The 12924-nt window shown below is 43.4% G+C and overlaps 1 protein-coding gene across 1 annotated transcript in view; it reads right to left on the bottom strand.

The window, feature by feature from the left end:
• marchf8 (membrane-associated ring finger (C3HC4) 8) overlaps positions 1 to 7574 on the bottom strand; it is a 102003-nt gene extending 94429 nt beyond the window's left edge. The window contains exon 1 of the mRNA XM_053436758.1: positions 7183 to 7574. The gene's annotated coding sequence lies outside the window, so the exon portion shown is untranslated. The remainder of the gene's footprint in view (positions 1 to 7182) is intronic.
• Between the last annotated feature and the right edge of the window lie 5350 nt (positions 7575 to 12924).

Here is a 12924-nt window from a genome sequence, read left to right as displayed (position 1 = left end):
AACAAAACAGGACAGTAGTTATAACAGTTATATAATAAGTGTACATAAATACAAAAGTAAAGATACGTTTGCCACGTTGGGATTCAAACCAGGAACCTTTTAGCTCCGACAGTGCCAACCACTGAGCCGGCCTAATATAAAATATAGAATGTAAAAATTGGGCATTTTTATTGCACAGGGAACAAAGGAGTCTCTGCTTCTCTTGCATTTCTGACAGGTTTTAAAATCAATGTGATCTGATGCAGGATGTAGTTTCTGATAATATACCATCACTACTATGTTGATTCTAATTCGCTCAAAAGACTTACTGACAAACATGTGTCATGTGCACATGCCACTTGTCAGGGTCTCACCACCACATGAATGCACCAGTAGGCGTAAAGACTTTTGCAATCAATTCATGGATCAATAAAGTTGAGGTTTTGACAGAACTTAATTTGGAAGCATGTGCTGTGATGGATTACCTACCAAACCAGTTTCTGCGGCTTGACTTTTTTCTCTCCAGCAAAAGTAATGAAAACGGACGGCTGACTGGCCTTCAGAAAAAAAAACTGCCGATAGTGACTTAAAGCACTTTGCGATGCACTGCTTTACTTTAAAAGAGAAAATGAGCTATTATAGGTTTTAATCTTAGATTTTAAAGTTAAAGAAAACAAGTCAGGTTCAAAAAGTTTTAAATTACTGTAAAAACTTTATTAGCAGATCCTGAAAAAAAGAATCTATACACACTTAAAAACGTATGGTTTCTGCTTTGCCATGCTTGATTCATTACAATGCAAAAACTTTGAAGATAAACTACATCAAGTATAATTTGATATACTGTCATGCAAACAGTCTGCATTAAAGTGACAGACTGTGGGTAACCTCTGTATTGAACTTTCTGGCTGTTTACTTGTCAGGTCAAGGTCAGGGTGAACAACTTTTACATAGAGCTGTTGCATGTCATCACCGTCAAGAGAAGAAAAGAAGGGAAAATGAAAGTAGATGCAAAACTTTGGGGCTTTCCAGGAGAAATGGTTGAAATGGAGAAATTTATTTCTGTTGTAATATAAGACAAGCAGTTGTGTCTAGTTTGTGAGGACACTGTGTACTGCGGATTAAGACAACTCTCATGAGTCATTACAGTTGGAAACATGCTAAACGAGTTTTTACAAGATCACACAGGCAAGATTTGTTATCAGTGAGCTAAGAAAATATAAACCTTATTCTGAAGGGGGAAGTGTTGTGTTGCCTGGAACTGGACAAAGTAGAATTATTATAAAGTGCTTGCTGGTCTTGAGGAACCATCACAAAGCATATAACATATGGCACGAGATATTGAAAAAAAACTGTGAAGGACACTGCAAGAAATTCTTAGTTTTTTTCCCTCTGGCCTTTGATCAAACAACATAAACAAACTAACAGCCAACTAAGTGCATATATACGTTAAAGAATAATTGTCTTTGCAGATCAGACATAACAATACCAAGGACAGACTATTTTGCACGTTGTATTGCAGGTAGCATTATTATCACTACCATCTGACATCAGACTTCACCAAAGAGAAGGAGTTCCAACCATCGCATTATAAAGGTCTGTGTGTGTTCAGTCATTAAGTATAACTTATGATGGACGTTAAGCAAAATGAAATGGCCTATAATAGGAAGAAGGTTACTCACAGCACATCTAAATATACTGTTGTCACATTGCCTTTGGCAAGACAGTGGCCAGACACTTATGAAAGACATCCATATGAATGAGACACACTGAGCCTTTGTCCTTAACCGAGCAGCTTGAGACACTTTTCATCCATGAACTAATAAATGCAGATAAATGCAGTTTTTTTCTAAAGTGAAGAACACACAAAGGGTCCTAGAGAGGATTCATATGAAATAGATGTGTGTTTTGTTCTATGGCCTTTGCAGTCTCCATTGATCATTTGCTTAGTATCACCAACACATTTCATAATTAGCAAACAAATGGAACAAGTATTGTGGAACCATATCTAGCGTTGAGCATAAATAAACGTTAAGACATTACAGTTAAACGGTGCCACAAATTGCAGCCTCCAAAATGGCCGACAGTTTCAACCGATACAAATTTCACGGTAACACTAACACCCATGTAGCTATAACTTACTTTAGTACTGTTGAATTAGACGCAGACTCGTGTTGTTTATAAAGTCACACGAGGCACTGCCCTCTCCCCGTTTCGTTGGACAAGCCGACAGAAACCTTGTGAGATCATGAAATCCCTAATGACATCATCAACCACTGCCTGCCACATGCAGCGGTGCCATCCCACGATCCGTTCAGCTGAGCCAGCACTTCTGCTCGGTTGATGTATAGCAGCTGTCCAGCGCTCCCCCCCCTCACATCCCATACATTATAATTTCATTGCACACACACAAACATACCAATATGCCGCTGCACATGCGGATGGGTTATAAGAGTGAATGATAAGGGCTGGTTAAGATCTGCAGGCAACATCCTGTTGTCCCATCACCTACATTATTCAACTACTGTCATATAACGATCCGTCCAGTCAGGTTGAATTCACGAGGGAGTATGACATCATCCATAGGAGGAAGTCATTAGATTGGATCAATACTCTTTTCCCCGAGGATGAAGACGAGCCACAGTGGCACACCGGAGCAGCGCAGGCCAGGGCTGAGTTAGTGCACGGGAGGCAAAGAGCAACAACACAGTGTGATACCTTTATTAAGTCATTACATTACAGACCGGCTGAAGCTAATGCAACAAGACTAGCAGGGGACACGGTCATATGATCAGTTCAGGTAACAAAGGCAGTGTGAGCCAGGTGCACTAAGTCTACAGGGTACTGGGAAGCTTGTTGTGCATTGGCAGCTGCCATATGGTGGAAGGGTTGTTAATATACTTTTAATTAGTTCAGCAGAAGACCCATCAAAAGTGAAACTCGCAAAAGTAGAAGTCTGGTAAACAGTGGTGATGACTGACAGCTTCCTCACCGTCACAGGAGTCCAGAGAAATCCACATCCTGAATAATGCATGTGTACGTGCTCCTGTCAAACTGGACAGGATACATGTTTGGACTGATTTCCGGGATTCAGTTCTCGTTTTGTTGCAGAACGCAGTCAATAGGATTTTAAGGATTAACCACCAGAGTGAGGACACAGGGGTAAACAGCAGACACGAAGATGCAGCACGAGTCACTGAACAACATTCTGCCATTTTAAAACAGGTGGACGTCTAAAACTTAAACATGTTAGGATGAAGATAAGTTCTGGTTAGACACGATCACAAGTGGAGTGGTTAGCAAGAACATTATCACATCCCCCAACACTGCTGTACAGGAAGTAAAGCATAAAAAAAGAGCTGTGTGTGCTTCGGTGTGATGTGACACATGGCGGCCATTGTTCACAGTTCAAAAATCTGTATGACGGGATTCACCAATTTTACGCTGTTAGGTTTGCAAAATTTGTCAACACAAGAGTCGAACGAATAATTGGTTGACCCATAACAATTTGAATTATTTATTCCTTTTTTTTAATTGGCAGATGTGAGCCTTCCACAGAAGTATCAGTAACTGCATTCATGTTAGATATGGGCCGAAATCAAAAATGTTTTATTGCATAATAATGGTATTTGTACAAGGCAACAAAAAGCCATATTTGCCTTTTTCTTTCAGCTGTACGCCTTTTGAAACATGCAGTGAGTGATGCGTAAGAACATCTGTTGTACACTTGGAACAAACTAATTATGAGGACAATATAACGCACACATAAAAAACCTTTCTCGGAAAACTCTTTCACAAGTCAAGATGTTTGTTAAAATGGATTTCTTTGAAAATGTAAGATCAGCACAATAGATGCTGTCAAATCCGTCCTCTGTTCCATTGTGTAAAAAACGTCTGAAGGCAAATATCACAATCGCAGCCGATGGTGTCAAACAATGACGGCAGTTAATTGGCGCAGCTCTACTATCAGAGCCTTCAGATACTTCTGATTAAATTTTCTTCGCCCTGAATTTAGTCTCCTCAGAACTCATCTCTGAAGATACAAAGTATGAGTTAATTTGCAAGTGCACAATGGCCCAGTTCATTAAGACCGCAGGCTCCTTCGCTGGCAGCTTCAGCAGCTTAACAGTGTCTGGACTCAGTCGCCCTCTCCCTCCCGTCTGGAATCATGATTAAAGCTTTACTTTCTCATTTCTTCCTGTAGCCTTTCCTGTCAGGACGACTGACGACTTCAGAGTCCGGTGACAGCCCAGACTCTGGGAGGGATGAAATTTCTCATAACTGCAGATTGCTTGTTGCTACCGGCAAAATCCCTCATTGTCAGCGGGCACAGAGTCAGCCGGTCATGAAGGGAGACCAGGACAGGGGAGAGGAAAGCAGAGGGAGGAGCAGACGGTTTTTTAAGTGAGTGACGTGATCAGACGACCACCAAAAGAACATTATACTAGTAATGTCTCCTGCACACTGGACGATAACAGGGCACATTTCAAATTGCAATTTAGGGTGGGAACTAAAGAATTTCATGTGATATAAGTCCAGTCGTCATCTACGTGGGTGGCATCTGCCTGTATTTAAAAGTGAGTGGTAGGCGGAGAGCCGTGTGTCTGATGTTGGTGTGTCGTCAGTTCGGATGTTGTATTCACCGACCTTTTTGAATTCCGTGCACAGAAAAAAAGTTGTCTTTTCTTTTTGAATGAGGAAGAAAAAGACTTCAAATAATCCGGGGAGCCGCTTCTGTTTCTTCTTCTTCTGTGTTGTCCCACTTTCTGCAATTGGTCCAATTTCTGAATTGTTACGGATGCAAATGAATTGAGCGATCATTTTTGTTTAATCCGGCCGGAGACCGTCTCTTTTGGTCAGGCTCAATATTGGTCACCTTTCACACCTTTTATTTTGGTTCGGAGTAAAAGGAAAAGTCTGAAAAGCACCCTCAACATCACTGACTCAATTCTAGCCCCCCCGGTTCCAAATAATCAATATCAAACATGTTTGGTATTCGGTGAGCGGAAACCCGCAACAGCCAATGAGAGAGCTGAGTGGGAAGCATCACCAACCAGACTTTTGTTTCCCGCGCCAGGTTGACAATAGAAAAGGGACAAACATGGGGCAAGTGAAATCATATTTGACCACACGAGTTCCCGGGTGTGTGGAATCGCCATTGAGAAAACGTTTTAAACGTCAGGTTGTGGTGCTGCATCTCGACTGGATCGTGTAGCGTGTGCGTTCTCCCATTAACTCTGTGAGTTCCCTCATTTTTCAAATGGATTTGAAGAAAGATACATTTGATGTGGTGTCCTAGTTATTTTTTCACTTCAGCCCTGAACACTTGATATCATTGCTATAATTCAACTAATCATATCAAATCTGCACACTCACTACAGGAAAACGCTGTCCCCCCCCAAGCCAAGATTTTCCCTTGTTCTGCTCAAGTGGGAAACCATGATTAGTGCTCAGGCTGCTGGCCCACGGAACGGCCACCGTCCGTCGCCACTAGTCAAACACTCGGCTGCGTCAGACGCCTTCAGTGTTCGTGTGGAGAAGAAGGAAACCATACGCAGTAATCCCATGTGAGGAGGCAGGATTAGTTCCACAGCAGGACAGCAGGAGAGAATAAGCATTGTGTTATCTGCAAGTTTATGCATGCACTCTCCACAGATAGCAGCAACACAATGAGGCTCCTCATCGCAACAAGCCCTCACTATTCTGCAGCCCTGGCTAAGACATAACTAAAGGCTACAGTGATGTAACGGGCACAGACAGACGCAGCTGCTTCTTCTTCATCTCGCCCCAACAACAGCTGAGCACCACGGCAAAGCCAGCAGCATCATCATCATCATCATCTTCATCATGCATGTGGTATTATAAGAACCTGTGTTTGACAGGAAACTAGGACCCGCTTCCTCAAAATGAAGATGAGTGAGCGGTTCACCCTCCCAGTGACAAGCCAAATACCACAGCAGGCAGGAAATAAGAACTGAAAGCTATCACACAACCGCACAAACACACACATTGTTGGCATCGGTTTAAAAACACGTAGACAAAGCTGCACATGCAATGTTGTGAAGCAGGTATGATGACACACAACAGGACTGGTGCCTAGAGGAGGCTCCAGCTAGGAGAGGAAAGCTGATCCTGCAGCTATAGGAGACGGTGTAATGTGAGATCCATCATAACATCGAGAACAACAACACTATATAGGGCATAGCAGCACTTTACTGTGTCATCCAAGTGTTGTGGGACTAATCAGCTGATGATCAGGATGCAAATATATATTTTTAAAAAAAGCAGAAATGATTCTCAAGGTCTGTAACAAACCGTAACGACAAAGAAATGTAGGCGAGTATTGATATTTTACAGTTTAACCAAGAAACATTCTGCATTGTTTTCTCTATAAATTAAAGAAACATGACAGATGGCAGAAGGCTGCAGCCGCTGGCTCAGGAGGAGAGAGAGAGAACCGAATGGGCCCAAACGTGTTAGGAGAACACACTCACGGGTCTGATCCCTCTGTGGTGGGCCTGTCTTCACAGAGGGTGACTTGTGATTAAAACACACGTTGACGCTAAGGTACGCAACTGAAGATATGTCTGCTGGTGGTCTCTAATACCTGCTGGTGGTTGACAACTGATCATCTTAGTCGCCATCTTATCCAATGTTCCAAAAATCATTTAGGCCAATCGATATGTCACGTGAAAGGCTGATATCGGCCAAACAGTATATCAGTCGGGCTCTGGTTGTAGCCAGTGGAACCAGTGAGGCCATGTAGGCTTCTCCACCTGGATTTACTCTGATTCATGATAAGGAAACATCTGCAGGACAGTGCACCTCACACCTGGAGCCAAACCTGGGAATCTGTGGACACAAAGCGGGGCTGCGTGTGGAGTCTGCTTCAAGCACACTGGACCATTAACATCCCGATCAATAGGGATCCATTGTGATAAGATCGGAGGTGATGGATCAGCTGCTGACATCAGGAGAAAACCTCCTGGAGCAGCAGAGGGGGAAAGATCTCATCCTGTGGCTGGATGTTCATCATGACCCAGGGTGTCCCATCAGTGCGACCTGGCTGAGGAGCAAACTACCACACGCACACACAGCCACCAGTGACAAACACATGGGGGGGGCATCATTGAATCACACACGCACGCGCGCACACACACACAGGCGTTTTGCTGCAGAGCGCACCAAAAAAATGAATTTTCATACCTTGAATCACCACAGGCTGCGGTCTGGGTCTCTCCACCCTCGGTTCTCGCGATGGGGGAAACAAACAAATTCTCACACAGCTTCAGTACAGACGCCCGGCAGTCCGTTGGTCCGTCCCTCCGTCAGTCCCTCCGTCAGTCCCTCCGTCAGTCCCTCCGTCAGTCCCTCTGACCACCAGCCGCCTCCGGTTGGACTCAATGAAGCGAGCGGAGCCGCGGAGACACGGGAGCCCCGGTGTGGACGGACGCACCGCTGCAGAGGACTGAAGGCTGCTCCATGTTCCCGCTGACAGAACCGACACACTGGGACCTATGACTGGGACCTGGGACTGGGACCTGGGACTGGGACGCGCTCACCGGCTCGCACCGCTGTCTGACGCCGAGTGACGACGCCGTGTTTATTCCGCTGAGCGGCTGCAGCTGTGCGCGATGGTGCGTCACCGACTTCCGCGTGATGGAGAGAGAGCGAAAAAAAAAAAATCAATTTAAAGGACAGGCGGCGCACGCGGCCACAGAGAGGGCTGTGCACGAGGATGACGAAGAAGTTGTTGTTGATGATGATGATGATGATGATGATGATGATGATGGTGGGAAATGGAGCCCACTCTGCTAATAGGATGATGATGATTGTGATGGTGACAGATGATTGTGATATTAAAGCTGCACTCATCAGTGTTTTTCAATTAAAAGTGAACCCATGTGTGGTTTAGACTTAAAGGTGCCGCCTGTAGGGACTGGGCTGTGTCTCAGATTATCAGCCGCATCCTGAACCACTCACTGGACTAGGGTTCCATTACACCTGGGCCCTCACACCCAGTATAACCTGAGTTGATGGCGACAATGTTCCCGTCAGCCAGCTAGCCATCGTTAGCACAAACAGTCCATAATAATGAAGCATTAAGCAGCATTCCACGTATGCTAACGCCCTGGTCAAACGTCCACAGACAGTAATTGGACAGTGCTATGTGTATGATAGGTTTAATGACCGAAGTGCTAACAGACAGTAAAAACTACAGACATTTCGGATTTCGAAGTCTGGGGTGGTGAGGTTTAATGGAATGCGGCAATAGTCTCATGTTAGCCTACATTCAGAGCAGCCATCTTGATTTACAAAGGCTAATCAATCTCTGCAACTTTAAAGCCAAAGCTTATGTGGGAAATTGTTTATTTGCTTGCTGTTGGGGAGTTGGATGATTAGACTAATATCACTCTTACTGTGTTTCATATCTTTTCATGTGAAGCTCTAGCTTAGCAGGGCACAAAAACTGGAGAATGGGCCCTATCCTGGTTTTGCCCTGGCTTATATCCAGGGTTTGTGCTAAGCTAAGCTAACAGAGTGTTGGCTGGTGCTGTGATCTACAGATAATAGAGTGGCATCAATCTTCTTATCAAACTCTCTGACAGAAGATGAATAAACAGGTTTCCCCCAAACGACATATAGATATAACCATTTCTGTTATTTATTATTCTATAATTGTTTTATACCGTCAGCTCTTATATGATTTATTGTGAGCCCATACAAAACAACTGGTAGGAAATAGCTCCATTCTGCCTGTATTCATATATTCTGGTGCAGAAGTCATTATTTCAGATTATGAATGGCCTGCAGTGTACTGTACATGACGCCGGGGTGAATCACTCATGTGCCGCAACTCCGCATCAATCCCAGGACAGTCGGTTAGGAGAGGATCACTTGTTAAACGAGGGACTGAATCCTCCGCTGCCTTGAAGCCTCGGCTCCTTCTCTGTGAAACCTGTCATTGTGTTTGAGCTTATTACTGATTCACAGTCTGCCACTGGGCCCTTCACGGTCGGACAACGGAGCCTCTGTGCTCTGTCTGGACAAAGTGGGCACCTCAGAAGTGCGGCTGCCAACTTGTCACGCGTGCGCTGGAGAGATACAGGCCGTCTTGTCGCCTGGCGTGGAGCGATTACGACGTGTGTTGAAATGTTTGGCGAGGCGGCCTTTTTCCCAACGTTTAACAGGACCTTAGAAATCCGAAATTTGGTCTTCAAAACAGGGGGGGGGCGCCGGAGAGAGGTGTTTACTCTGGGTCTGACTGGGCTATGCAGCACTGCCGACAAACTTCTCCCGTTGCACTTGAACGGATAAGAAAAGGTTGTGTTTGTTTAAATGGGAGCACAGTTAGTCAACATGAAGAAATCTCCTTAAGTAAACGAGACAAGTTTCGCAAAGAGGAGGCAGGGAGGAGAAGCAGGTGAAAAACAAAGCCGGAATCAGAGAGAGGTAGACGAAGATGAGCTCAGTGCAGGAGGTCAGGAGGTGGTAAACGATCTGATTATACCTCCACCGGGGAGGTTATGTTTTCACCCCCGTTTGTCTGGTTCGTCTGTAAGTACGATTAGACAAAAACAATTGGACAGATTACCATAACTTGGTGGAAGGATTCCGCAATTCAACTTTGGCACAGATCTGGATCAGGGAAAAGATCCAGGAATTGTTTCTTTATTCAACACTTTCACTGTTCTAATTTAAAGTGACTGTTGGGCCTTGGAGGTATATATGCAATCTGCTGAGTCTTTTTTTTTTGTGTTTTCAAATAGGTGTGATAGTTCCTTTTGTCTTACCTGACACAATGAACCTGTCAAGCTGGTTGTGCCTGATCCTCTTGTGCTGGATCCCTGGCCTCAGTAGACCTCAGGACATATGGCTCAGCATTGTGTGTTGATGATGGTGTTATTTAAGATTCGGATACAAGATATTCAGAACAACACGCCACCAGAGCGGTGATGAAATGTTTGTGTGCAGACACCTTTGAAACAATTACCATGAATACACAATGAATGACTTTGAGGTATCGTATTCTGTCGCATTAGCACATTTCAGTCCACGTTCTGTAAATGTGTTCACATTTCAGTGGTATCATCTTGTGATCATGGTTCCTCATTTTGCCTGTGCATGCAAAGGTGAACAAGTTTGAGAAGTGTTTGCTTTATTAGGAAACTGTCTTGTAATGGCTGCAGACATCAAATCTAACACAAGAGAATAAACCCCAGCATATATACTGGAACAGAATAATGTAGCTGTGTGGTTTTGAATTTTAGAAGCATTGAAAAACCACCCATAAATGTCAGACTGTATTGCACAGTTGTCAGAAAGCTGTAATTGATGTTTTAAAGTGTCCCTTTCGTGTCCACTGCCACTTTGCCTGAGCAGGATTTCTCCCCCCAGAAGCCATGTTTAGAAAAAAAAAGGAAGAAAGGAAAAGCATTGTTTTTCCAGTCTGTGCAAAATATAGACTCGCAGTCTTTGGCAGAGTTTGCAGGAGGTGAGCTGAATAATCCTGAGACAGAAAACAGGCCTTTGGCTGGTGTGTTTATGTGAGATGGAGCACAGCCACAGTGGAAGGCTGTTCCACTGAAGAAGCGACTGAAGGAAACCGAATCAAATACTAAATCCCACAAGGATCACGGTTATGAAAATAAAAAGAAACCACTCTTGAAAGAGATCCAGTTGTGCACTTTCATACATTTTGGGTCACTCTCTAAGATACTAATGCAGGCAGCAGTTTTAAATTAGTGTTCAATGTCGGGAGTTATGGAGTTATGGTTTAAATCCCTCAATAGATTAAACAGTGTTTTAAAAGTTAATATGTAGTGAAGGTTAAAGGATGTTGATGCTAAGCGTTTGAGGATATTATGTGAAAAAGGAAGAACTCTAAGTAGAACATGGAAATCAGTACAACACTCAACAAAACTACACTGTGCACTTTGTAACAGTTGTAACATAGGGTTAACATAGGGATCAACACAAAGGCAAAAATACCGGACAAACTGGATCTGGTGTTGTTGTGCACCAGGACTGAATTTAAAGATGGATGACTATGACAGCTCCTCAAAAGTGAAGCCAAAGCATCCTGTGCGCCACCTGGTGGCCTGCTGCAGTATAGGTCATAAATCCTGCTTCCTCCATGTGAGCAGAGGAGACATGGACCACACTAAAAAGTCAACTTGTACAACAACTTGTACAACAATGATGTTTGTACAAGTGTACATTTTTCTTATAAATTTGGTATTGATTGATTATTTGATGATATACATATGTATATTTGGATTAATTTCTAGAGTGTGAAGAAGTGTAGTCGCATTGTACATCTTTATATAGAGTCCATGGTCTCCATGGTTATAAACGGTCGCTACCTTTGAGTGCTCCCACTATAATTAAAAGAATATATATTGCCTATTGAGCTTTTATAGGTTACATGACCCAAATATCTAAAACCTATTTTAACAAAAACATATAGAGATGTAGCCTATTTGACAAAAACCTCCAGCTGCTTCACTGAGGACTTCAATTAAATGTATATTTCAGCTAACGCCCATTAAATTAACACTATGTATTTAAATTCATCCATCTCCATGTTGTGGATCATTTCTCTGTCAAGAGAATTTAAGAAGCGTTGGAGCTGTATCTGCTGCACAGCCCAATTATCTTGGATCAAAGCCAGATAACATGAAGGAGGAAAAGTGTGGAAAACACTGAGACGTGAGTCGGGTCAGGGTCTGTCTGCTCACAGGAAGAGCATCCAGGGCCAAAGCAAAGTGAATAATAATAAGCGCTGCCTCCACTTCTGAAGCTCTCCTCTCAGCGACTCACCAGCAAAAAAAGACGAACGTGTTTAGTGTTTGTTTATGTGTTTTTTGCACTCAAGTCTCCAGGATTACTTTGCTGCTGTCTGTGTGTAAATAAACAACTTTGAAGCAGCTTTGAAGTGCTCTCCCCGACACAATTATTAATGTGCATTTGAAAATGTGAACCAGTAGCAGAAAGATCCTGCTTTTTGTTTTTCTTAAGCGATACCTTAACATTTGCATTCAAGCAATAAACTCAGAGAGCAATTTACCAGTTCACACATTTGCTCATGTTTTCCAGTTAGAGATGTTTTTGTAATGATTGAAAAAAAACACACACGCCCCCAATAACACATTAGCAGATAGGTAGCTAAGTAAGAAGATCACAGGTTTATCCGGACTTAGTGTAACTGCAGTAAAAAAAAAAAATCCTATCGGGAGAGACTTTGACAGTTGTATGTTATGTTTTGTCAGTCTTTTAGATCCCTGATGTCATTTGGATTAGAAGAGTGTGAAGCAGAATGTAGAAGAGGAATCCCCCCCCCCCGGATCCTTTTCTGATCCGGATAGTGGGTTCTTCCCTGACCCCAACTGCATCCTTCCACCAAGTTTCTGTTTAATCTTGCTCACAAACCTTAAGCACAAACCTCCACCAAAGCCCAACATTCCCATTATGAAACAATATAATCTACTACATCTGGAGCTACATCTACTTTAACTGCATCCACAACGAATTGAACACAAACGGAGATATCAGGCCCTGAAATATGCCTGTATAAACAAATAAACAGCAATGAACACACAACCTCCCTGGCAGTGAGTGGGGGTCTAATGTTTTCTGCTTGTTGCTAAGGAACTGGACAAGAGTCTGTGTCGGGGGGGACCTGTTGCTCAAAGTGACAAGATTGAGCTCGTGATAGCAAACAGAATCCGTTTCTCATCTTCTTCACAGCAATGAGATGAGAGCCATTAAGGGTCGAGCAGCAGGAAAAGTCAAACCCTCAGTGAGTAAATAATGAAGAAGCATGAGAAGCCTCGAGGACAGGAAGCTGCAGAGCGAGAGGAAATTAGAGCACAACCAAGAGTACTGTGAACTTGGTTTTTTCCTTATCAGAAATAAATCCGGTGGAAATCTTATCTCAGACAAGTG

This window comes from Pleuronectes platessa, chromosome 12 (assembly GCF_947347685.1).
Source record: "Pleuronectes platessa chromosome 12, fPlePla1.1, whole genome shotgun sequence".
NCBI lineage: Eukaryota > Metazoa > Chordata > Actinopteri > Pleuronectiformes > Pleuronectidae > Pleuronectes > Pleuronectes platessa.
Note: the sequence above shows the minus strand (reverse complement) of the source record. Positions and strands in the feature narration are given on the sequence as shown.